This window comes from Erpetoichthys calabaricus, chromosome 2, assembly GCF_900747795.2.
Source record: "Erpetoichthys calabaricus chromosome 2, fErpCal1.3, whole genome shotgun sequence".
NCBI classification, from domain to species: Eukaryota; Metazoa; Chordata; class Cladistia; order Polypteriformes; family Polypteridae; genus Erpetoichthys; species Erpetoichthys calabaricus.
Window position 1 is genome coordinate 275,739,843 of NC_041395.2, and position 25,419 is coordinate 275,765,261.

A 25,419-nucleotide genomic window follows, 5' to 3' on the forward strand; every position below is an offset into this window, starting at 1 on the left:
GCCCATACACGCCGGTTCTATTCTACGATCACAAGTACAACACAAAGGAAACTTCTGGAAGCAAAAAGACACAATGAATCACCACTCCTCCAGGCTGAATAGGCGCCATTAGTCCAATCATCTCTTAAAGGTCTATTCAGATTACCTCCTGTGGGAGCAAGAGCCACAGGTTTATAAAAAATGGATTTGTTCATATTATGTTAACACCACATTTCTTTTTTTTTTGTTCTAATCTCTCAAAAAATTAGAAGCAGCAGTAGAAAAAAAGTTTAGACGTTCATAATTTAAAAAATGTAACGGTTTAAAGGTTGAGTTCTGACTTTAGGGTGCATCAGGACTGCTGTAAATAACCAGCTGATTAGCTCACTGAGCCGAGGCTTAGATCAGTTACTGTGGACTCTCTGGATTAAAGGCTTCAAAACAATATGGGGGAGGAAGGGGAATGATGCACATCTTATTGAAGCCTGTAGCGCATTCATCTTTTTTTATTGTCTACTTTTGGTTTTTAATTATTCGTATTTTTGTCCTTATCCCAAGTGAGAAATCAGATGGCCTATAAAATAAATTAATAAACCGCTGTAGCATGAAGTCCTGTCAAATATACATGATTGAAACCATCTCCCTCTCTTTGTGTACCATCTCTTGAATATACAGAACATTAAATGCACTACACACATCGTGCACATTATGTTTAATTACAGCAATAGAAAAATATTTATTTAAAAGTGTAGCTTCAACAAAAAAAGGATAGAGTAGTCATTACATTTGACAATTTTGAACAGTTTAAACATGAAAGTTTAGACAGACTTAAACAGGGTGTTTTTATTCAGCCAGATAATCACTCCAGTTAGGACATTTTAACCTTAAGATGAGCCTTGGTACGGCCTTGCATACAAGACAGCGTTGTACCAGGTAATGTATTATTCAGGAAGATGCAGCTGAAAGCATTTAGGTGAATTAAATCCATGTAGCTGGCATGCTCCACCAGGAAACTCCACAGTTCATTTTTGACTGTGTTTCTAATGCATAGTGTCACAATGGTGGACCACAGCTATTTGTAAAATTACCTACAGTGGAAATCTGCCAAGCTTCTTCAAATCCAGCCATGTATTGAGTTACTGGAGCGAAGACCAAAAATTGACTCATTATTATGTCTGTAAATTTTATTCCAATTTATGTACGATTAACTTACCATTGCAATGAAACTAATACGTATCTAGAGTTCCTGGCTATTTCAATGTAAAAAAAATGTGGTTATGTATTATACTGTAAGAATCCATCTGAAATTTTAAATTTGCCTATTTAAATGTCCTCTCTTCTTAAATATAAAAAGGTAAGCCTGCCCAAGCAAATACACTGGAGAACGGGATAGTATATCTGGCTCAGAATTACTCAACATACTCAAATTTGTGTAATCCAATTCATTGTCACTGTGAGTGTTAACAATTTGTTAGTTCCATTTTTCTTTTGTTTCATTTACTTTTTTAAAGTTTTATAGTCATTTTAATTCATTTTATCTTCTTTGTAGTGATGCCATTGTTTTGCCATCTTATGCATTTGTTTTTTCATGGGCACCACCATTTGATGTATTTCAGAACCATCGCCCAAACCAAATCTTAAGACTGGAATTTCTGTGGATGGGCTCTAGTCAAGTATGAATTTCCAATATAAAATATTATTAATCCTAATACAGTTTCAGGCAACTATTTTAATAAAGTGTTGATGCCAAAAGATTTTAAATTAAAGAAACAGCAATAATGCTAACACACCAATCGGCTAAGCACTACAAGGAAGAGACTGCTCAGAACATGAGATCAATGCTGCTATGTGCAGACATCCTACACTACAACAGGCCACCTAATATAAACTAATATAAACCTTTCACGCAGAGGCCAAACTAGAGTTAACTAAAGAACTTCACAAAGTCCAGGCCACCAAAATAATAATGCATCTGCACAAAACACATTCAAGCCTTTGATCATCATGGAAGATACTGCAAGCATAATATTATATCATGTTAATCAAATGCTACAGACTACATTAATGACACACTCAATTTAAGATTAGAGCATCATGAAGGCAGACAACACAAATAAGTACAACATAAGCAATATGAACACCATGGCGGGACATTCATTCAAACACACACCAATCCAGACAGAGAGACTAAAATAATAACTCTATCTATATGGAGCATACTTAAAAAACCTAAATGAATGGTCTTTTCTATTTTGACTTGAACCTTCTCATTTAAACATTCACCTTAATAAAAGGACAAGTGTTTGTGGATGTGTCTGTCCGGTTGCTATATCTCTGTTATATGCCATTTGGTATTGGATTTGTAAAAGCAGTGCTAATGTTTGTGATGCACCATCTGCTGGAATTAAAAATACAATGCATTTTATTACTGCAAATGTCTGTGATATGCCATCTGTTGGAATGAAAAATGCAATGCATTTAATTACTATATGCATTGCAAAATACACTCCAATAGATATTGTACTGCAAACGTTAACAATAAATATGCTGAGGTGTCTGTTGATTACTTAGATTTCAGCCCATCTTAGATGGGTGGCACACCTAGTCCTTCCTTCACTTAATACCACTTGTTAGCTGTTATAGAGTTAGATTATGGAATATTTTACACTCTTGTCTGTAATTTTAATATCACACTGTAAATAATCAAAAATGATTCTGGCTGTTTTGCAATTATCAATGATCTACATTAACATTTTCATGTACTTTAATGATGTCATCATACTCACTAGAAAGGTGCCTCTCAGTAAAAGAAACTGCCTGTTTAGTGTTTGTATATATATACAGTAATCCCTCCTCCATCGCGGGGGTTGCATTCCAGAGCCACCCGCGAAATAAGAAAATCTGCGAAGTAGAAACCATATGTTTATATGGTTATTTTTATATTGTCATGCTTGGGTCACAGATTTGCGCAGAAACACAGGAGGTTGTAGAGAGACAGGAACGTTATTCAAACACTGCAAACAAACATTTGTCTCTTTTTCAAAAAGTTTAAACTGTGCTCCATGACAAGACAGAGATGACAGTTCTGTCTCACAATTAAAAAAATGCAAACATATCTTCCTCTTCAAAGGAGTGCGTGTCAGGAGCACAGAATGTCACATAGATAGAGAAAACAATCTCTAGCAAACAAATCAATAGGGCTGTTTGGCTTTTAACTATGTGAAGCACCACGGCACAAAGCTGTTGAAGGCGGCAGCTCACACCCCCTCCGTCAGGAGCAGGGAGAGAGAGAGAGAGAGAGAGAGAGAGACAGATAAAAAAATCAATACGTGCCCTTCGAGCTTTTAAGTATGCGAAGCACTGTGCAGCATGTCGTTTCAGGAAGCAGCTGCACAAAAGATAGCAACGTGAAGATAATCTTTCAGCATTTTTAGACGAGCGTCCGTATCGTCTAGGTGTGCGAACAGCCCCCCTGCTCAATCCCCATACGTCAGGATCAGAGAAAGTCAGCGCAAGAGAGAGAGAAGAGTAAGCAATCTAGCTTCTCAGCCATCTGCCAATAGTGTTCCTTGTATGAAATCAACTGGGCAAACCAACTGAGGAAGCATGTACCAGAAATTAAAAGACCCATTGTCCGCAGAAATCCGCGAACCAGCAAAAAATCCGCGATATATATTTAAATATGCTTACATATAAAATCCACGATGGAGTGAAGCCGCGAAAGGCGAAGCGCGATATAGCGAGGGATCACTGTATATATATCACACACACATGAATAATGAGACAAAGAGAGATTATAAATCTTTGAGGCACCATGAGGGCCAACCCTATATATTCACAGTAAAACATGTGGCATAGTGTGCCTAGAAAAGAAAAAAATGTTGTGACGCCAGTCTCCATAAGATTGATCAAAATGGCATTGCTTCAAGTGATAAAGGTCCTGGGAGGAAGAGGTGGGTCCAGGCGGGTGGAAACCAGAAGTGACATCAGAGCTGTCATGGTTGTCAATCTTCCAGTCTGTAAAGAGAGGAAGAGAAAAGGCATTAGTCGACAGCGCCCTCTAGCTTTCCGAAGGAATATTACAATAATCTGAGCCTATATATATATATATATATATATATACAGTTTTTTTATATGGTCTGTAAAAGTGAAGTAATTAGTCTTAATAAGTCAGGGTCCCACTGCACAGTTTTTTCAATAGTTTCAAGTCATAGCCTTCAGTTACACTATTTTGAAATAATAACAGTGAGTCCCTACTGCCTTGATTGTCTCATAGAGAGTCACCTCTTATGTGGTGGGCTCTTGTGTATGCAAAACTTGACGGCTAATGAGCATATAACACTCGAAACAAGCAAAGAAGAGAAGCTGAAAGAAAAGAAGAAAAGTGAGTGTTTTAGACTGTACAAATGGATTAGAGTACTTCAGAGAGTAAAAGATGGGCCGATATTGTGGCTGAACTCGAAACCCCTGGTAAGCTCTTGTTCAGGCGCTAACTTAACTAGCTTCATATTGATTGCCTGCCAAAATCAGGTGACCTTGCAATACATTTGCAATGTAATAGTAGACTTGAAACATCATGAAAAATCTTGAGAGAACTGTTCATTCAGTCCCCCTCTGCAATTTCTGTTCAGGGCCAAAGAGATTAGCAACTGTAGTCTTTACATTTGACACTGTATCTGACTGGAAATCACGTAGCATGACACCAGCTTTAGGCTCCTACATGTCAGTGTTGTTGCTCAGCATAGGGCTGAGCCATTACCAATTCAAAAAAAAAAAAGATTGTTAGGACGATTCTTTTTATTTTAGCCTGCTTTACCTGTGTGATGACATTAGTCTCTGTAGAGCTGCAGTGCTGGTGTGTGGCAGGGTGGCACAGTAGCAAAGTAGTTCTTGGCACACAGGGTGATCCTGGATTTGGGTTGTGCAAATTTCTTACATCCATTTACTGATCCTGCTGTATTCATTCTTGATAACATTAATTAAGAGCAAGACATAAACCAACCTGGGATGAAATAAAGTTTGTTAAAAATAACTGTTTGCAAGTAGCATGAGTCTAAATAATATTGTTCACTTTCATACTATAAATTAGAATAAGAGCCATTTTAGCATGACATAAATAATGTGATTCTACTCTGGAAATATAAACTTAATTATGGTAGCTTAAAAATTAAGTACAGCAGTAGTTATGTCAGGAAGACCTACATATTATTAGTAGGAAGTAGTAGTAGGATAAAATTCTATCTGAATGTTTCCTTTATTTCAAATGATAAAAACTAACAGCAACATATTCATAACAATTTACCTAAAGTCAGTAAAAAAATTCAAACACAGCAAACCTGCCTTGCGGCTCTATATTGGAATGAATAGCAGGCCTAGGAAATGGAAAGACGGACAATAATAGGAAAGCATATACTTTGTGGAAATCAGATTTCAGGAGTTGCATGGGGTCTTACAACAAATACAGTAAAATACAGAGGAAAGCCCTTTGGTGACTTTCACACTCACACAGAGTTCAAAAACTCTCTTTGATGGCTGTGAATAAACACAAAATCATAATGTTACAGTTGTCAAATCATGTTCATGAATTCCATATTGTGGCACATTGCCTGACTGGCAAGAAGGGGAATAAACATAGCACATGACTGACGAGGGGCAAGACAGGGGCTGTGCTTTTAAAGAGAAGACAGTGGCAGCAACTAGAGAACGTGTAGATAGACAACGGCTGCCAAAAGAACTATGAGCCCTTGTCATTATAAAAGGTGTCCATAATGCAAAGAAACAGCCAAGGAGCCAAATATGAAGTATGTATGACCCTGTTACACATTATACAGTGCAAGCAACCAGACAAATTGACCTTTATAACAGAGCTGTGAATCTGGAGTGCAGGAACAATTTAGACCATAAGAGAGAATACATGCCAGTTCACCCAGGATCAGAAAATAATTTTCTGGGGTTTTGCCAGGCATTACAATCCTGTAAGTGAATCTTAATGGCCCACTGAGTTGGATTAGGGTAATACTTCAACTGGTATGATTGGTAGCATGTTTGAAGAATGGTAGGCAAGTGAAAGGATGGCTTTGTTTTTGGCACATGATTGTCTTTTTTATTTTGGAAACCAAGTAACAGACTTCCCTTAGTCTTCTATTTATTTTAATACATTTGGGCATATACCAGTGATTAGCCTTTCTTTGTGGTTTTGATCATACATTAATTATAAAGAACTTTTCATTGAACTTATATTTTTCAAGTCTATGGGTTTCAACTTTCGATTTCAAGCCCCTTGTATTTATGTCTTTATCATGCTATTATTACAATCTGCAGTGACCTACAGTGTACATGCACCCCATCTAGGGATGGCTTCAGTACTTAAATTTTTGTTGTAATATCTGCTCTACAGTGTCTTTCTGTACCATTAAAGGTCATTGCAGATACTGTATTATTTTTAGTGAAACATCTGTTTACATTTCACTTATAATTTTACTATTTTTGAAAATCACAAGACTAAAAACAAGACAAGGTATTGAGCTGAGAAATTTCAATCGTCAGGTATCCACCATGGACTGGTAGGCTGCTGGGTTAGAGGAGCTCAGATCAGAGGCTGTCAGATTTCTAGATAGAAGGCATCCCGAGTGATGGAGTTCAGCAGAAGTGCAAAAAAGAAAGCAAAGAAGAGAAAGCCAGAGATTTTGAAGAGAAGGTTGTGACAGGTACAGTAATGCGATCTGATAACTCTGTTAAGGGCCCAAACAGATATAACTGATGCAAATATAATGTGGATGGAATAAAGTGCATTTACATCACTGGAAATACTTTAAATAATATTCCTAAAAGATTCACCATGTGGTCATATTTTTAGATATCTCAATGGCTGGAACAATCTATCTTCAAAAAATTTAATATTTCATTCTGACAGTTTCAAAACATTGAAATTTACAGGTAAATTTCAGGCCTGGTGAAAAAAATACCATCCATCCATCCATTGTCCAACCCGCTGAATCCGAACACAGGGTCACGGGGGTCTGCTGGAGCCAATCCCAGCCAACACAGGGCACAAGGCAGGAACCAATCCCGGGCAGGGTGCCAACCCACCGCAGGACACACACAAACACACCCACATTATTGTGCATATTTTTTAAATACATAATAGAGCGATAAGCAAAAGAAGAAATCTTAGTAGTAAAAGAAAAGGCAAAATTACCTAAAAGCACACCTTCTTAAGTCTACAGTAATTTACATTCCATTAATTTTCAGTCATATTTTCATTTACATAATCTTAGCCTGTCCGAGGAAGTCAGCGGCATGCTCCAGTGAAGCCAATTGTCTAATGTGACATACCTAATGACTGGGACTAACTGCTCCACACGTGGCTACAATAAAGTCAAGCAGGTTTGATTTTGTCTTTAGTCACAGAGGTGGGCTGTGTGAGCAGGACAGCTGACAACCAATGAATGCTCATCCAAAAGTGTAATGCATAGAAAGTAACAACAAGGAATAAGGAGCACACGTGTTTGGAACATCACAAACAGAAGAGAGGCTTGTCTTTCTGATGTTTCATGTTTGCATACTAAAACAGAATGGAAAAAAGAAAAAAAGGGCAGAGACTGCAGCTCATCTGGCCATAGCTATTAACCCTTAGTACAGTGCCAGCTTTGTCTGGCAGCACGGGGGCTTTGGACCTCACAGACAGAAGAGAGGCTCATTTAAGTACCATGACAAAGTGGGAAAAAGAAAAAAAGGCAGAGTTTGCTGTTGGACTCGCAACAGCTGTTAACCCTTCACACTGTGCGGGTACAGCATTGGCTCTGTCAGGCAGCAAACTATTGGCTGTGAGAAAAGGGAGTGAGCACAACTATGCTGGAAAGTTGTAACCCTATCAGTAAAGAAGACTTGCCCAGTAGACTTGCATGTAGTTTGACAGAGTGCAGCGACTGAAGTCGGCAAGTCTGATATGCTCCATGACAAAAAAGTCATTTGATATGACATCAACTTTATTGACAAACAGGAATGTTAGTGGATTGGCTGCTAGTGCAATAGTTGATCAAAACTGCTAAAGTAAAACATGAATGAATGCAGACTTATGAATTGAGAACTGACATTTTTTTAGCAATTATGTATCAAATTGTTGCAATGTAGTAATTACGCAATTCCCAGTATTCGGCTGAAGCTTTTGTATGTGCACTTGTTTTCTGACTGCCTCTCCAACCTGTTTTCATTTTGTATAAAAATAGTGGAATCAAACTCATAAATCTAATTTACTGCAAGTTTGCTCCAGAATGTTATGGAATGTCAAAGACACAACCACACATATACAACTTAACAGGCTGAATATTGAGTGTCGTTTTCCCATTTACAATTTTACTATAGGGTTTTTACACCCCTCTCTGTGTGGATACTTCTGTGTCCCTCTTCCTCTTTCCATCTCCTCCTCACATTCTCTTCCACATTTTCTCCTTGACTTTATGAAATGTAAAACCTGTAGGCTCTTTTTGGGTGTTATTCTCTCATTTTACAGAAAGTACAAAAGTTATTTAGACATCTCTTAAAATGGCACACTAATATATTCATTTTTTTAAAAAATAATAAACTGTGTCCACCTTTTGCTTTTTACTATATAAAGTCTCACAAAGTCTTTGTCTTAATTTCACTAAGATTTAGAGACCTCTCCTTATCTCTCTCTTCCAGGATGTTTTCAGTAATGTGAGGTTTTACTGCATAAGCCCTATCTACTAATTCTCTAAACCTAAAATTCTTTTGTGTGTTCTTTTCCACTTCTGGAAAGTTCACTGTTAGTTACAGGTAGTTGGCCCTATCCAATTTAGAAGTGTGTTTGTCTACCAGCCTCTGCAATAATATAATATAATATAATATAATATAATATAATATAATATAATATAATATAATATAATATAATATAATATAGTCATTTAGCCCGTTACAATAACGGGCGCTAGAACAGTAGTGCATAAACATTAGTAGGAACAGTCTATATTAAATGGCAAGGGACTTTGACCTCATTCTTTTTGTCGGTCGTATTTTTCTTTCTTTCAGCCTTTCTTTTGTTGATGTTTACTTGCTGAGCTGACCGTTCTTCGTGGGCTGCTGCCGTGTATTGTGTGTCTTTAATTTTCTGTGACAGTGATACTGCCTTGTACGGCTGTATTCAATAAGGGCGCGCACAAAAAGGCGAGCTTCAAAAAGGTGACCTCAATTGAGCGCGCCTTTATTCGCTGCGCCCAATTGAGGTCGCCCTTTTGAGGCTCGTCTTTTTGTGCGCACCTTTATTGAAGGATACCGTCTTGTATGTCCGCTGGCTTGTACATCTGTAATATACCTTTAATTTTCTCTGGCGGTAATACAGGCGTGCGCGTTGGTAATATGCCTATAATCTCCTCTGACAGTAATACTGGCTTGTATGTGGCTGTAATATACGTCACTGTATTGTGTACCTTTAATTTCCTCTCGCAGTAATACTGGTTTGTATTTCCGTAAAACGCCTCTAACTTTCTCTGACAGTAATATCGCACTGTGCCCCGCGCATGCGCACTTCATCAGAAGACACCCACACACGGACACCTGGACGCACATAGGGATTTTATATATATAGATATAATATAATATAATCCTCTTTAATAAAACCCCTGTGTATGTCCATGTGTCCGTGTGTATGTGTGTCTTCTGGTGAAGTGCGCATGCGCAGGGCACTCTTTAATGAAGGACATCATTGCTGGGGAGAGTGCATATTGGGTAGTCGCAGCCAAGGCGGAAGTACAGGGAAGGGCGGAATGAGTGGCAGAGTCACCGGCCTCTAGCAGATGCTTCAAAGGCCGCCTGACGCTTCACACTAGACAGAGAGGGCGGGACCTATAAAATATCGCGCGGCCGATCCAATCAGATTTCGGTAAATAAGGTAAGCAACATCTCCTGGAAGAACGGTCAGCTCAGCAAGTAAACATCAACAAAAGAAAGGCTGAAAGACAAAGAAAAATAAGAGCAAATAGATCGATTTAAGAAAAAGAAAATGAGCGTCAGAAAAACGCTAAAACAGAAAGACTCAGAAGAGCAAATAGATCTATAGAAGAACAGGAAAATGACCATAAAAAATTCTCAAAGAGAAAGACAAAGATGAGCAAATAGATCTATTGAAGAAGAGGAAAATGAGCATCAGAAACATGCCAAAACACATAGAGCTAAAGCTAAAATAAAGAGAGGCAGGATAAGAGATCTTCAAACAGACACAACACATCAATCAACAGCCACAGAGGAGAGGATAAATGTAATATTAATTATACTTACTGTATTATCATATACATTTCTGTTTTATTTTTATTATTATTTTACATTTAATATAGACTGTACCTACTAATATTTATGCACTACTGTTCTAGCGCCCGTTATTGTAACAGGCTTAATATCTAATATAATATAATATAATATAATATAATATAATATAATATAATATAATATAATATAATATAATATAATATAATATAATATAATATAATATAATATAATATAAATGGTGTAACTCAAACCACCTACAACTGAACACCAGCAAAACCAAGGAGCTGGTGGTGGATTTTAGGAGGCCCAGGCCCCTCATGAACCCTGTGATCATCAGAGGTGACTGTGTGCAGAGGGTACAGACCTATAAATACCTGGGAGTGCAGCTGGATGATAAATTGGACTGGACTGCCAATACTGATGCTCTGTTTTAATAAAGAAGAGGGACGTCTCACTCCTGGACAAACTTGTGAGGAAGGCAGGCTATATTGTAGGCACGGAGCTGGACAGTTTGCCATCTGTAGCGGAGTGACAGGCGCTGAGCAGGCTCCTATCAATCATGAAGAATCCACTGCATCCACTGAACAGTGTCATCTCCAGACAGAGGAGCAGCTTCAGCAACAGACTGCTGTCACTGTCCTGCTCCACTGGCAGACTGAGACCGTTCTTCCCCCACACTATTCGACTTTTCAATTCCACCTGGGGGGGTAAATGTTAACATTATACAATGTTATTGTCTGTTATACCTGCCTTGCACTCTCCACCTTGCATTTTTTAACTTGCACTGCATTTTTTATCACTCTTTAATTTAATATTGCTTTTTTATCAGTATGCTGCTGCTGGAGTATGTGAATTTCCCCTTGGGGATTAATAAAGTATCTATCTATCTATCTATCTATCTATCTATCTATCTATCTATCTATCTATCTATCTATCTATCTATCTAATATAATATAATATAATATAATATAATATAATATAATATAATATAATATAATATAATATAATATCTTCAATAGGATCCATGATCACCTGCTCACCTGCCAGCAACTGGAGAAGTCTGGTTTTATACCTAAGAGGTCTACCATCAACTGCATCCTGGCACTGAAGGTTCTCATCGAGGGCAAATGCAAATATCAGCAGAGTTCTTTTGCAGCCTTGGTCAATTTTCATAAAGCGCTCAACTCAGTTGATCAAACTGCCCAGTGGGACATCCTGAGACTTTGCAGGATTCCCTCAAAGTTGCTGGATATCATGTATACTGGCACTGTGAATGCTGTGCAGAGTAGGGGCAGAACCTCTGTGTTTTCCCAGTTGATTCTAGGGTTCTTCAGGGGTGTGTTTTTGATCATACTCTGTTCAATGCTTGCATGAACTGGGTGTTGGGCAAGGTTGTGGGGTCCAGTGGCTGTGGGGCATCTGTTGGTGAAGAGAGATTCAGTGATCTTGCCTCTGTTGACAATGTTGTAATCTTTGCAGAGTCAATGGAGGCTCTGATCAGGGCTCTCGAGAGACTGAGTGAGGAGTCTGAGTGTCTGCGATTGCAAGTGTCCTGGATAAAAACCAAGATCCAGGCCTTTAATAGCCTCCTGGGTGCAGATATCAGCAGTGTGTCTGACTGTGGAGAGAATGTCGACCTTGTCGAGAAGTTTACTTACCTCAGCATCAACATTCATATCTCTGGTGACTCTTTCTATGAAGTCAGTAGACAGATTGGGAGATCATTGAGGGTTATGAGGTCACTGGCAAATGTGTGGCACTCCCGACATCTTTGCAAAAGGACAAAGGTCCAAGTCTTTAGAGTCCTGGTGCTTCCTGTTTTCCTATATTGTTGTAAGACATGTACGCAATCCCGTGACCTGCAATGAAGACTAGATTCCTTTAGTACGGATTCTTGGGTACTACTGGTTTGACTTTGTGTCGAACGAGCGGATACTTACAGAGTCCCAAATGAGGCACATTACCTGTATTGTGAGGGAGCGTCAGTTACGGCACTATGCCCATTTAGCGCAGTTCCTCCTGGGTGATCTGGCTCACAGGATCCTTAATGTTGAGGATCCAAGCTGTTGGATCAGGCCAAGGGGATGTCCAGGTAAGAACTGGCTGCAGAGGATTGATGGTCATTTCCAGGGGGGACTGGACTGCAAGCCAAGGAGCTGCCAACCAGGATCCCGAGCTGTTTCATTGTGTGGTGGTTGCAGCAACGCGCTGTACCAGTGCATGCTCCACAACCTGACCTGACATATCTTATATTATATTATATTATATTATATTATATTATATTATATTATATTATATTATATTATATTATATTATATTATATTATATTATCCATCCATCCATTGTCCAACCCGCTGAATCCGAACACAGGGTCACGGGGGTCTGCTGGAGCCAATCCCAGCCAACACAGGGCACAAGGCAGGAATCAATCCTGGGCAGGGTGCCAACCCACCGCAGTATATTATATTATATTATATTATATTATATTATATTATATTATATTATTATTTTATTTTAATTATATTATATTATATTATGGCCACACAATTGTGCATTAGGTAACGCTGTTGCCACTCAGATCCATTGTCCTGGATTCAAATAATGTGTTCAGTCATTGTCTTTGTGGAGCAACACACAGCTTCTATAGCCATCTTCCCACAATTCCAAAAATGTGCAGATTAGGTCAATTGGTGATTCTGAATCGGGCCCTTCGTGAGAGTTTATATGTGGGCCCTACAGTGTGATGGCACTCAGTTTAAGGCTTTGTTTTTTTTATTTTATTTTATTTCACCTTATACAATTTCTTCTATTAGGAATTTGTTAGTTTTTGCATACCCCTTGGGGTCAGAGTGCAAGGTCAGCCATTGTACAGAACCCCTGAAGCAACTGCAAGTTAAGGGCCTTGCTCAAGGGTCCAACAGAGTAGGATCTCTTTTGGCAGTAACGAGGATTCAAACCAGCAACCTTCCAGAGACCGGAGCAGATCCTTAGCTTCAGAGCCACCACTATTTTAAAGCTAGTTCTTGTCTTGACCCCAAGACATTAAAGTGTATTAAGCAGGTTTGAGAATACTACATTATACATTAACTTATTTTTCAAATCTCCTGCTTTCTGGTCAGTGCCACCATCTCCAACCCATATAACATATAGTAGCTGGTCTCACTACTGTCCTGTAGATCTTCCCTTTCATTCTTGCTGATACCCGTCTGTCACAAATTACTCCTGACATTCTTCTCCACCCATTCCACCCTGCCTGCACTCTTTTTCACCTCTCTTCCACAATCCCCATTACTCTGGACTGTTGATCCCAAGTATTTAAACTCATCCACCTTCGCCAGCTCTACTCCCTGCATCCTCACCATTCCACTGACCTCCCTCTCATTTACACACATGTATTCTGTCTTGTTCCTACTGACCTTCATTCCTCTCCTCTCTAGAACATATCTCCACCTCTCCAGGGTCTCCTCAACCTGCTCCCTAAAATCGCTACAGATCACAATGTCATCAGCAAACATCATAGTCCACGGGGACGCCTGTCTAATCTCGTCTGTCAACCTATCCATCACCATTGCAAATAAGAAAGGGCTCAGAGCCGATCCCTGATGTAATTCCACCTCCACATTGAATGCATCCGTCACTCCTACCGCAGACCTCACCACTGTCGCACTTCCCTCGTACATATCCTGTACAACTCTTACATACTTCTCTGCTACTCCCTTATACAATACCACAGCTCCTCTCGAGGCACCCTGTCATATGCTTTCTCCAGGTCCACAAAGATGCAATGCATCTCCTTCTGGCCTTCTCTAAACTGCTCTATCAACATCCTCAGAGCAAACATTGCATCTGTGGTGCTCTTTCTTGGCATGAAACCATACTGCTGCTCACTAATCATCACCTCACTTCTTAATCTAGCTTCCACTACTCTTTCCCATAACTTCATGCTGTGGCTCATCAATTTTGTTCCCCTGTAGTTACTGCAGTCCTGCACATCCCCCTTTTTCTTAAATTTCGGCACCAGTACACTTCTTCTCCATCCCTCAGGCATCCTCTCACTTTCCAAAATTCCATTAAACTCCTTCATGTTTCCATAGGTATGTCATCTGGACCAACTTCCTTTCCATTTTTCATCCTCTTCATAGCTGTCCTTACTTCCTCCTTTCTAATCTGTTGCAAATTCTGATTCACTATCTCCACATCATCCAACCTCTTCTCTCTCTCGTTCTCTTCATTTATCAGCCTCACAAAGTACTCTTTCCATCTGCTCAACACACTCTCCTCGCTTGTGAGTACGTTTCCATCTTTATCCTTTATCACCCTAACCTGCTGCACATCTTTCCCAGCGCGGTCCCTCTGTCTAGCCAATCGGTACAGGTCCTTTTCTCCCTCCTTAATGTCCAACCTCTCATACAACTCATCATATACCTTTTCTTTAGCCTTCGCCACCACTCTCTTCACCTTGTGCCTTATCTCCTTGTACTCTTGTCTACTTTCTGCATCTCCCTGACTATCCCACTTCTTCTTTGCCATCCTCTTCCTCTGTATACTCTCCTGTATTTCTTCATTTCACCACCATCTTTCCTTTTCCTCCTTCCTCTTTCCAGATGTCACGCCAAGCACCCTTCTTGCTGTCACCCTTACTACATCTGCTGTAGTTTCCCAGCTGTCTGGTAACTTTTCACTGCCACCCAGTGCCTGTCTCACCTCCTCCCTAAACTCAACCTTGCCGTCTTCCTTTTTCAACTTCCACCATTTGATCCTTGGCTCTGCCCTCACTCTCTTCGTCTTCTTGATCTCCAACATCATCCTACACACCACCATCCTATGCTGCTTAATTACACCTTCCCCTGCCACCACTTTGCAGTCTTCAATCTCCTTCAGATTAACTCTTCTGCATAGGATGTAATCTACCTGTGTGCATCTTCCTCCACTCTTGTACGTAACCCTATGTTCCTCCCTCTTCTTAAAATACGTATTCATCACAGACATGTCCATCCTTTTGGCAAAATCCACTATCCTCTGACCTTCTTCATTCCTCTCCTTGACACCATACCTACCCATCACCTCCTCGTCTCCACTGTTCCCTTCACCAACATGCTGATTGAAATCCGCTCCAATCACCACTTTCTGTCCCTTGGGTACACTGTTCATCACTTCATCCAACTCACTCCAAAATCTTCTTTCTCACCCATTGCACACCCAACCTGCAGTGCATTTGCACTAACAACACTCATCATCACACCTCCAATTTCCAGCTTCATAATCATTACTCTGCCTGACACTCTTTTCACCTCCAAAACACTCTTGACATACAGTTCCTTCAGAATAACTCCTACCCCATTTCTCCTCCCATCCACACCATGATAGAACAATTTGAATCCACCTCCAATCCACTTGGCCTTACTCCCCTTCCATTTAGTCTCTTGCACGCACAATATATCAAGCTTCCTTCTCTCCATCATATCTGCTAACTCTCTCCCCTTACCAGTCATACTGCCAACATTCAAAGTTCCTACCCTCAGTTCCACTCTCTTTACTTTCTTCCTCTCCTCCTGCCTCCGGACATGACTCCCCCCTCTTCTTCTCCTTTTTCTTCTTCAGCCAACAGTAGCCCAATTTCCGCCAGCACCCTGTTGGCTAACAGTACTGGTGGCGGTCGTTGTTAACCCGGGGCTCGACCAATCCGGTATGGAAATTTGTACTATTGTCCGCATATTGATTTGGCAAAATTTTACACCGGATGCCCTTCCTGATGTAACCCTCCCCATTTATCCGGGCTTGGGACCAGCACAAAGAAACACACTGGTTTGTGCATCCCCTGTAGCTGGATTATATTATATTATATTATATTATATTATATTATATTATATTATATTATATTATATTATATTATATTATATTATATTATATTATGAAACAATATTTAGAAGTGTTTGCAGTACAAATTGTTACCATCTTTCTGGGTCTCCAAAACCTTTTCCATGAGTCTGAGTTACTTGTTATCAAACTAAATGATCACATCAAGGCGTCTGATTTGTGAGGCTCATCTTAGATGGCAAAGGCATCATTTTTGACCTTTTGCAATCGTTGTTATATCTACTCTTACAGATCTTAACTGCACTTACTAATCATTTGTTTGTATCTCAAAGTATTAAGAGCCAGTGATTCTAATGTCTATCAGACCCAAGACCATTTTGTGTCAGTTTCACCAATTGTTCTGAATTTCTTTGAAGAGGTATTGACTTCAAATGCTATGTTCATAATTTCAAATCTGACTGAAGCACTTCAAGTTCTGTGATGTAGCTTTGTACTTGTTAAGTACTTAGTACCATTTTCAGTTTATACATTTTCCTTTCTTTACAATTGTTTGACATACATTTATGGACATCAGAAAGTTATTTTGCATGTAAATTAAATGCATTTTAGCATCCTATGCACAAATTAATTCCCGCCTTACATATGATGCAGTGGGACAAGTGCTGTGACCCCAATAATCTTACATAAGGTAAAGCAGGTTCAATAATTAAGTGCTGGATGGATTGATTAATTTTTAATTATATTCAAAGTAACTGAGAAAAGATTATGTGCAGGGTTTCCAGCAAATGCGTTGGAATGTGCTGCATTTGTTCCTGAACTCTAATAACATTTCTTTCAATTCATTCTATAGTATGAGACAAATTTAAAGTTTAGGTCTGTTAGAACAGTTTAGAACAAATATTAGAAACCAGACACATTTATAAAAGAGCATATTCTGTTTGACAAACTTCACTTTACAATAAGATGCTTTGTATTGTGTAACCACCGTAACTACCCGCGTTTCCTGGAGCAAAGCCATGAAGTACACAGTTAAATACCGATAATGAAGGCAATATGGAAATTAATGTCAGGCAGCTGTAGTCTTGAAAATGTAGTACTGCCCAGGCCAGTCTCGCTCAAACTGGTTAGTTTAATTAATGTGTTTTATTAATGATATATAAGCTGAAGGTTAGCAGTTATATTTAGACATTTTTTCAGCAAACAGCAAAAAAAAAAAAAAAAAAAAAGGAAAAAAGCAATATTTATCAAAACAGAAGGTCTCTAGATAGAGGGGCTAATGCATTACCTTTGGATTACTGTAATATATGTCTGATAGGTTTTCTGCCAGCTGAAGTGTGAGCCTCAGGCAATTTTTCCACTGTTGGACAGCTGCATGGATGAGTCCCTGAAGTAAAGTTCCTTCACTCTCCCTTCCTCTGTTAAGTTCGTCTTGAACCATCGGCTGCAGGCAGTTTAGGTCTAGTGAGATTTACTTCAGCCTAGTAAGTGTATGCCAGATAAGTCAGCAAGACATTCATCAGCCAATATGAAAGCATAAAAGTTGGTCCTTTTTAAAGACAGAACAGCTTGGATTCCATGCAAGGGTCAGTAACATCCTCATCTGTGTTTGCCACTACTTGGGAGTCGAAATACAAGCAGTAAGTGTGAAGCATCCCCAGCCCCACTCACATTCACATACACAAATAATTTTTCACAAATCAAAAATCAATAATTATACCTTTTGTTTTCTATAGCAAATATAAAAATTCTAAACCTACTCAATCATTGGGCTTACTAAAATGAATTTAGACAACTTAATGGGATGGCAAATAGCTATAAATATAAGAAGACCCATAATGGTTTTAGGGTATATTTGATGATACATGTTTAAAGGCACAAGGCTACCGGTACTTTGAATTAACTTCAAATTTCCAGCTACCTCAACACATTTACAATCATTAATTATCTATTACAGAATATCCTGTTGAGACTTTAACATTTTTTTTTATAATTTCTGTCTTAACAGTCTGAAGTCAAGATATAACTAAAACAACATTCTCTCTGTGTAGTACCTTTCTGTAGTGTAGTGAACAGTGTGCTTTAAAATTTCTATTCCAATTTTTCCAATTAGAGCACAAGAGACTTGAAGAGGGTTACACGGTTAGTCAGAGCCTGTGGACTGTTTTTATCTTTATGTATGCATTGTAGCACATGGCCACTAAGTGGCAAACAAAACAGTTGCAACTTTAGAAAATCATTTTGAAAAAAAAAATAGTCTGGATAGGTGTTCATGCCCACTAGATTAGATTAGATTAAATTAGATTACATTAGATTGCATTAGATAAACTGTATTAATACCACAGGGAAATTCAGAGTGCGTATTTACAGTACATGAATTGAGGCCATCATTCTGTATGGATACAGTGTAGTTATGTTTTAAAAGTTGTTCACATAGAATTGTTCAAGCGCTGAGAAATTTTTGAGTGAACATTGATGAACTACAGTTTTTAAGTCCATCTATCTACTGACCATAGAGCACTTAATCTAGTTCTCAGCATCACAAAATATGTGAATTTAAGGCAAAAATGAACCATAAAGGTGCTGCCGTCCACCATAGGTCATACACCCAAACTAACTCTGCTAGACCAATGTCCATTTTTTGACTGTGGGTAGTGAACCGGGCTATCAAGAAGAAAAGAATAAAACTCACCATGGCATGGAGAAAATGTGTGTATAGCATAGAGAATTAATAAGATTCAAATCAGAGTCCTGGAGTTGTGAGAGTGCAGTGTTAACTTTTCAGATCAACCCACATATGTTTGATTGGATTTCGGTCATGGTTTTCACTGGACAACTTTCAAATATTTACTTTAATATGCAATGAAAACAAATTCATTTCAGATCCTAAAGCTAGACTTTCTTTTCAACTAATTGTTTCATGAAGAATGTCAAGTTCTCAACTTGTATTTGTTAGGCCAACAATTATTTTTGACATACTGTAAGTCAAGTCCAGTATTGCAACTTATAAGTGGCACGAAATAACAATCCTCAGAACTATGGTGCAAATAACACACAAACAGTGCAAGACAGGTAAAGAACTATACTATACTAAAATATATGCATATATAATTAAAAATAAATAATAGGTAGGTGAATAAATAGTAATAATTTGAAATAACAAAAATTAGATAGTAATAAAAAGAACCAGATAGTAACAAACGTATCTTTAATAAATAATACCAGTAATAACATCAAAATCTATATCTTGCTGACAATAATTTCTTACTTTATCCCTCTCACCTTATCTATTCTTTACCGTTAAGATGTTTCCAGGTTAAACTGGACTATTTACTGATAAGGTTGTTCACTGTCAATAAGCTAACTTTAAAAATGCCAGAAGATGCCATCTAGAATCCTGTATTGGCCTATTGGTTGCACCTTCTCGTGGTCATCCCAGGGGATATCTTCAGTTTTTGGAAACAACAATGGTGAAGCTAAACATCCAGCACCAGAAGCAGAGTCAAACAGTTATGGAACATGACTCTCTCATAAATGGTAGGTCTTCCTCAATGATCAGGCTTGAGCATGGGTTAAAGTCATTCCTTGAATCTTTACTATTGTCTTAAGCTTTTCAAAAAGGGATGTAGAAACTATTTGCGTATTTAAGGCACTGGGATTTGTCCTTTTTATTAACCACCTTTTGTATTGCACTACAGGGTTTTCTGAACATAAAAACAGATGCATATTCTTAAAATTCAGACATAAGCAGGAAAAAGCAACTTTCTCGGTTGCACTGAAAGCTGGCTGTGTCATTTAAATGTGAATGTGACTTTTGGGGTTTCAGGTCAGCATCCTGTGCCAGTACCAGTATTGATGGTGTGCATGGTTTATGGTGACATTAAGAGTCAGAATAGAATCTTATTTTTAAAAGAAGAGGATGACAGCAAGTTGATATCACCTGTGTTATCTCTTTTGTTTAATTGATGATTTCAGGGCACTTCGTTTTTGGAGCACTGCTGCATTCCTGTCCTCTGTCACTGGTACACAGTAAGAGGAGGACTATGTTCATGTGCTATGACGGTTACATATGATTGAAAAAGAAAGTTGCATTACAATAAAATTGTACAATATCTGTAATGAGTAATGATTTGAATTTGGTCAAAACAACTGTTGCTATGACTCTACTCTCTGGCCACATATTATATCCAAGAATGGTGGTCCAAGGGTGCCTTAATTAGCAATCAATTGACTTAGAGTATTATGACTTTTGCATCTTCAAATATTAGATTAGATTAGATTAGATAAACTTTATTAATACCATTGAGGATTTCAGAATGTACATGTCACACACGTGTGCATGGGAGGCAACTAAAGAGCTCAAATGAGGGTAATTCCATGCTAGACCAGGGGTGGCGAAGTATATTCGTGACAGGAATGTGTTGACAGCTTCTTACTTCACATTAATAAATTTGCTTTGGGCTTTTTAGGTTTTATAGACTTTTTTTCCTAGAATTAAATCACAGAAAATAGCAAGACAACATAACTGATTTTGAATCTTTCCCATGTTGAGATGGTAGCAACAGTTGCTAGTCAAGTCAAATCAATTTATTTTGTCTAGCTCTCTTTAATGAATATGCACTGTAAAAAGTTTACAGCTAAAAAACAGATTGGCATGCTATCTATGGTTAATGTTGCTATCTCACAGGTTTGTGAACCTCGGTTTGAATTCTGGGCCAGCTACTGTCTGTGTATCACTTGTATCTTCTCCCTATGATTGTTTGGGTTTCCTAACCTGTACTATAAACTTTCATGCTGGATTAATTGACATTCCTAAATGGCTCAATAGGCGCAAGCATGGAAGAACAAGTCAGCAATTAACACAACTCCCTGGACTGGGTCTTGCCTTGCACCGATTGGTACCAGAGGAAGTTCCCACTCCCTTGTGACTCTAAAATGGAAAGGATGAGTTAAGAAAGTGGATAGATGAATGGAAGGAAATAAGTCTGGTTCATTGCCAGTAATGACATCCTTTGTGATCCATCTTAAGAATTAAGTCTCTAACATTAAATTCATGTGTTTGATGTATTAATGCAGATTCTTAAGGTGGTATCTCGTTTGTGGTTTCAATACTCCAACTGTCCCAGTGGAGCCCTACAGACTGATCCAAACCACTTCTTGTATGGCACAGTATAGTATGACTACTTATGTTTAAATTAATTTAACTAATTCACTATTTTCTCAAAAGTATACACCTCTCTAAGTGTTTTCACTTCACACAGGCACTCCTCCTGTCCCAAACTACCCACACCCTAGGCCCTGCACAAGTCACAACACTCTTAGCCAATCATTAGTGACTAAGCTGGCTTCTGTTTGTGGCTCCGCCCTTTTTCCACAGCAATCTCATCCCACTTGAGTGCAAATACCAAAAGGCAGTGCTGATACCATACCTAGTCACCTTCTCAATTGTGTTTTGACAGTAGTCAGAGTATCAGCATAAATGATATAGTAAAACTTCATGGAATTAAAGTGGAGATTTTGAAAAAGAATTCCTACAATTTTTGTCTGATAGGTTTGGTAAGCAACTGCCCAAATCAAACCATTTAACAACAAAGGACTCTGAATTGAAGTTATCATGAATTTGAATTTTATTAAACCAAACATTATCTTGTTGGTAATAACATGGCTATATTAATGAAATTATCATAACATTTGCTAAATTCAGCTTTACTTTTCTTTTGACTTTTATTCAACTGCTCTTTCTATTTTTATCATGTCGTTGTATCTGATGTGCTTTACAGTTTACTTCTGTCATTCAAAAATCTATTCTTTGAATGTCTTCCTTTTACCTTTCTTAAACATATCTGCCTTATAATGATGGTTTCCGTGTTTATTCGAAAAAATGCTTTTTATGTGCTCACCAGGAAGGGCGGAATAGAAAAAAAACATTGATTGACAAATTGACTGATTGGTAAAGGCTTGTGCATTCAGCAAGTATATTGTTTAGCAAAGGCAGAAAAAAATAACACACAATTTATCTGACTATCGAGAAGTGCATTTGCAACCTGAAGATAATTTCATGCTGGAAGGTTCAGTATGAAACAGACACAGCATAAAAGCACAGCAAGACACAGCAAATGCATTCATATATACTGGGTTATACCTCATTATTACTGTTACAGGAATAAAAATTCTTCAAGAATTGTCTGAATTTGCACTTGCACAAAGCTGTCACTTCCTACCGTGCTTTTGGCAATGCTTTGAGAGGAAAAGCATAAAGCAAACATACACACACATACACACACAGAAAAACATATATATATATACAGTATATATAATGGAGTTAGTTTAGAGCTGTGTCAGCGTGCATCTGTAAAGGAAAAAAGTTAAAGGTTATTTCCACACTGAAAAGAAAAGGTAAAAGACATGTTGCAGCTATAGATCACACCTGTGAAGGCTGTACAGCTGAAATCGTGACTTTAAACTTTTTTTCTTTTTCTTTCTTTATATAACATATCCAGCGCCATACCTCCTCCGGAGCGATAGATGGCACCCTCCCAAGGGGGTGCTGCAGGTACTGTTGATCCCCTTGTGGCAGCACTTCTGCTACACCCGGAAGTCCTGCCTGAAGAAGGTCGTCGACACCTGTTAACACTTCTGGGTGCCCTATAAAAGGAACCAGCCACCACTACTCAGAGTGCCAGTGGAGGAAGTGGACGAAGCTTGAGGGAGGAGTGGAGGTGGAAGAGAAGAAAGGGCTCTGTTTTTATTCTGCTTGGTGCTTTGTACTGTGCTGTGCTGTAGGGAGTGAGGGAAAAGCACTTAACGACTGAAATAAATGTGTGCTGTACTGAACTTGTGGGCTCTGTGTTTGCTGTGCACCCCCTGGTGTCCATAATATACAGTATATACTGTATATATATATATTGTCACACACGTGTGTTTAGGAGACAACTAAAGGGCTTGAATACATGTGATTCCATGCCAGACCAGGGGGTGGCGAAGTGCACTAGTTTTCCCCCTCGATCTTTTGCAGACCATTCTAGGGATATCCCGCCCGGCTCTGGGGCAGCCAATGACGTCACTTCCGGTTCTGGTGTTGATGACATCACTTCCTTCGCTGGCCTTTAAAGTCGCCATATTTCCTGAAGAGAATCAGTTCTGTTTTGGACTCAGTTGAATGAACATGTCTTTGTTTATTAATCAGTTTTGCAGCCGGGAACAATTATACGGGTGGCTGCCCCAAACCTTCACAATGTCTTATGGTCATTTTTGTGATAATGGCGTAGCTGGCAGGATGGAAGAAACCCAGAAGAGAACGGGACCGGACCTGAATCATATCCAGGTGGGAGAGTACCTGGGCCGAGCTTTCGGGTGAGGATTGCGTCTCGGATTTCGGAAAGAACTGGTGCAGACTCCGCTCCCTTTGTCTAGCTCAGAGTCACCTAAATCAAATAGGGAAAGTGTCGATGGGACACATAGACATGGGCTGGTTTCTATGGGGGAAGCGAAGGGGACTTATTATGCTCTCTCGGAGGAGAGAGCTGTCTGTTCCTCCGGGGCTAAGGCCCCAGAGCAAAGTGGGGATTCCCCAGACCAGCAGGTGAGAAAAATAAAAAAATGGAAATTTGACCCTGAGCGGTCTACCGAAGAGCAGCTTGATGCTCTCCGGGAAGAGGTAGCAAGCTGGTTAAGGCCAGCCGAATGCACCCCTTCCAACTGGTCAAGAAAGTGACCTGCTTTATATTTATAAATAGCCTGCCCGAGGAGAATTTTGTAATGTCACCGAGCTCGTTGAGCTCATTGAAACCTTGAGGACAGCCTTGCAATTTCGGAGAGCAGAACGGTCCTTAAGCGGACACCGTAGAGATTACGTCCATCTTAATCTGCCCTCTCGGCCTAAACCGGAGTTTGCACCGGAGTCCCCAATTCCGCGGGTGCGGCCCTCGCTCGAGAGCCAGGCAGAATGTAAATGGAGAGAGGGGGTGGATTGTGTGTGCTTTCAAACTCCTTGTTAATAGCTCATAAGGGAGAGGTCATTATAAATGGGTACAAAGTAGAAGCTCTGTTTGATTCCGGCAGCAACATTTCTATTGTTCACCGCCAATACATACTACCACGACAATGGTTAAAAATAAAGACCAGAATTACCTGTGTACACGGATATGTCCGCTCCTATAAATCCGCTCGATGTTTCATCAGCCATGGAGGATCACTTAAAAGACTTATCGTAGCGGTTCTCCCAAATCCACCGTGCGCTGTGATTCTCGGGCGAGACTGGTCTGATAGTAAAAGCGGTGAAGTACTGATCTCTCCTGATCCGCAATTGGGCCTAGTAACAGACGGGAATCCACCATCTCAGCTTGTCTCCACACTGTGTACGCAGCCAGTGGAGAGAGGTATGGGAGACCAAGAGGAGGATGAGGAACTTCCTGGACCGTCGTGGACCACTACGTCATCTGTCTGCATCTCGCCAGAACGGGATGATTCTCCGCCCCTTGAGGTCAGACCAGACCCTCTCTCAGATCTGAGCTTTCAATTTAGACAAACACCAGCCTCATTTAAAAGGGAACAATGGAATGATGATTCCCTAAAGTTTGCTAAGAATGCAGTTGTCCTAGTCAACGGCCAACGCACCAATCAGATCATGTCACAAGGGCCCCACTTTATTGTAGATAATGATTTATTATATCGGGTCAGTGAGCACGAGGTGGGGGTGCAGAAGCTGTTGCTAATCCCTCGAAGTTTCCGGCGGCAGGTTTGTGAGTTAGCGCACGCCCACTTCCTAGGGGGCCACCTGGGCACCGAGAAAACACTAGAGCGCATTAAGCTCTGTTTCTATTGGCCGGGTATTAACGAGGAAGTTCGCCGCTTCTGTATTTCATGTCCCGAATGTCAGCTGCGGCAAATTCCTAGGAGGAACCGTGCTCCTCTTGTTCCCCTTCCCTTGATAGATGTCCCATTTGAAAGGATAGGGGTCGACATAGTAGGACCCCTGGAACCCTTGGCCCGAGGACATAAAAATATATTAGTCCTCGTGGATTATGCAACCTGATATCCAGAAGCTGTTCCGTTGCGCTCAGCCAATTCTAAAGCAATCGCGCGGGAGCTAATGGGTGTCTTTGCGCGAGTTTGGGTTCCTAAAGAAATCCTTACAGATCAAGGAACTCCGTTTACCTTGGAAACATTCAGGGAAATGGCCAAGTTACTTAAAATAAAGCACTTGAAAACCGCAGTGTATCATCCTCAAACCGATGGTTTAGTAGAGAGATTTAATCAAACTCTCAAACAGATGCTTCGAAAGGTGGTCAGTGGGGATGGAAGGAATTGGGATCAACTTCTCCCCTCATACTCTTTGCCTACAGG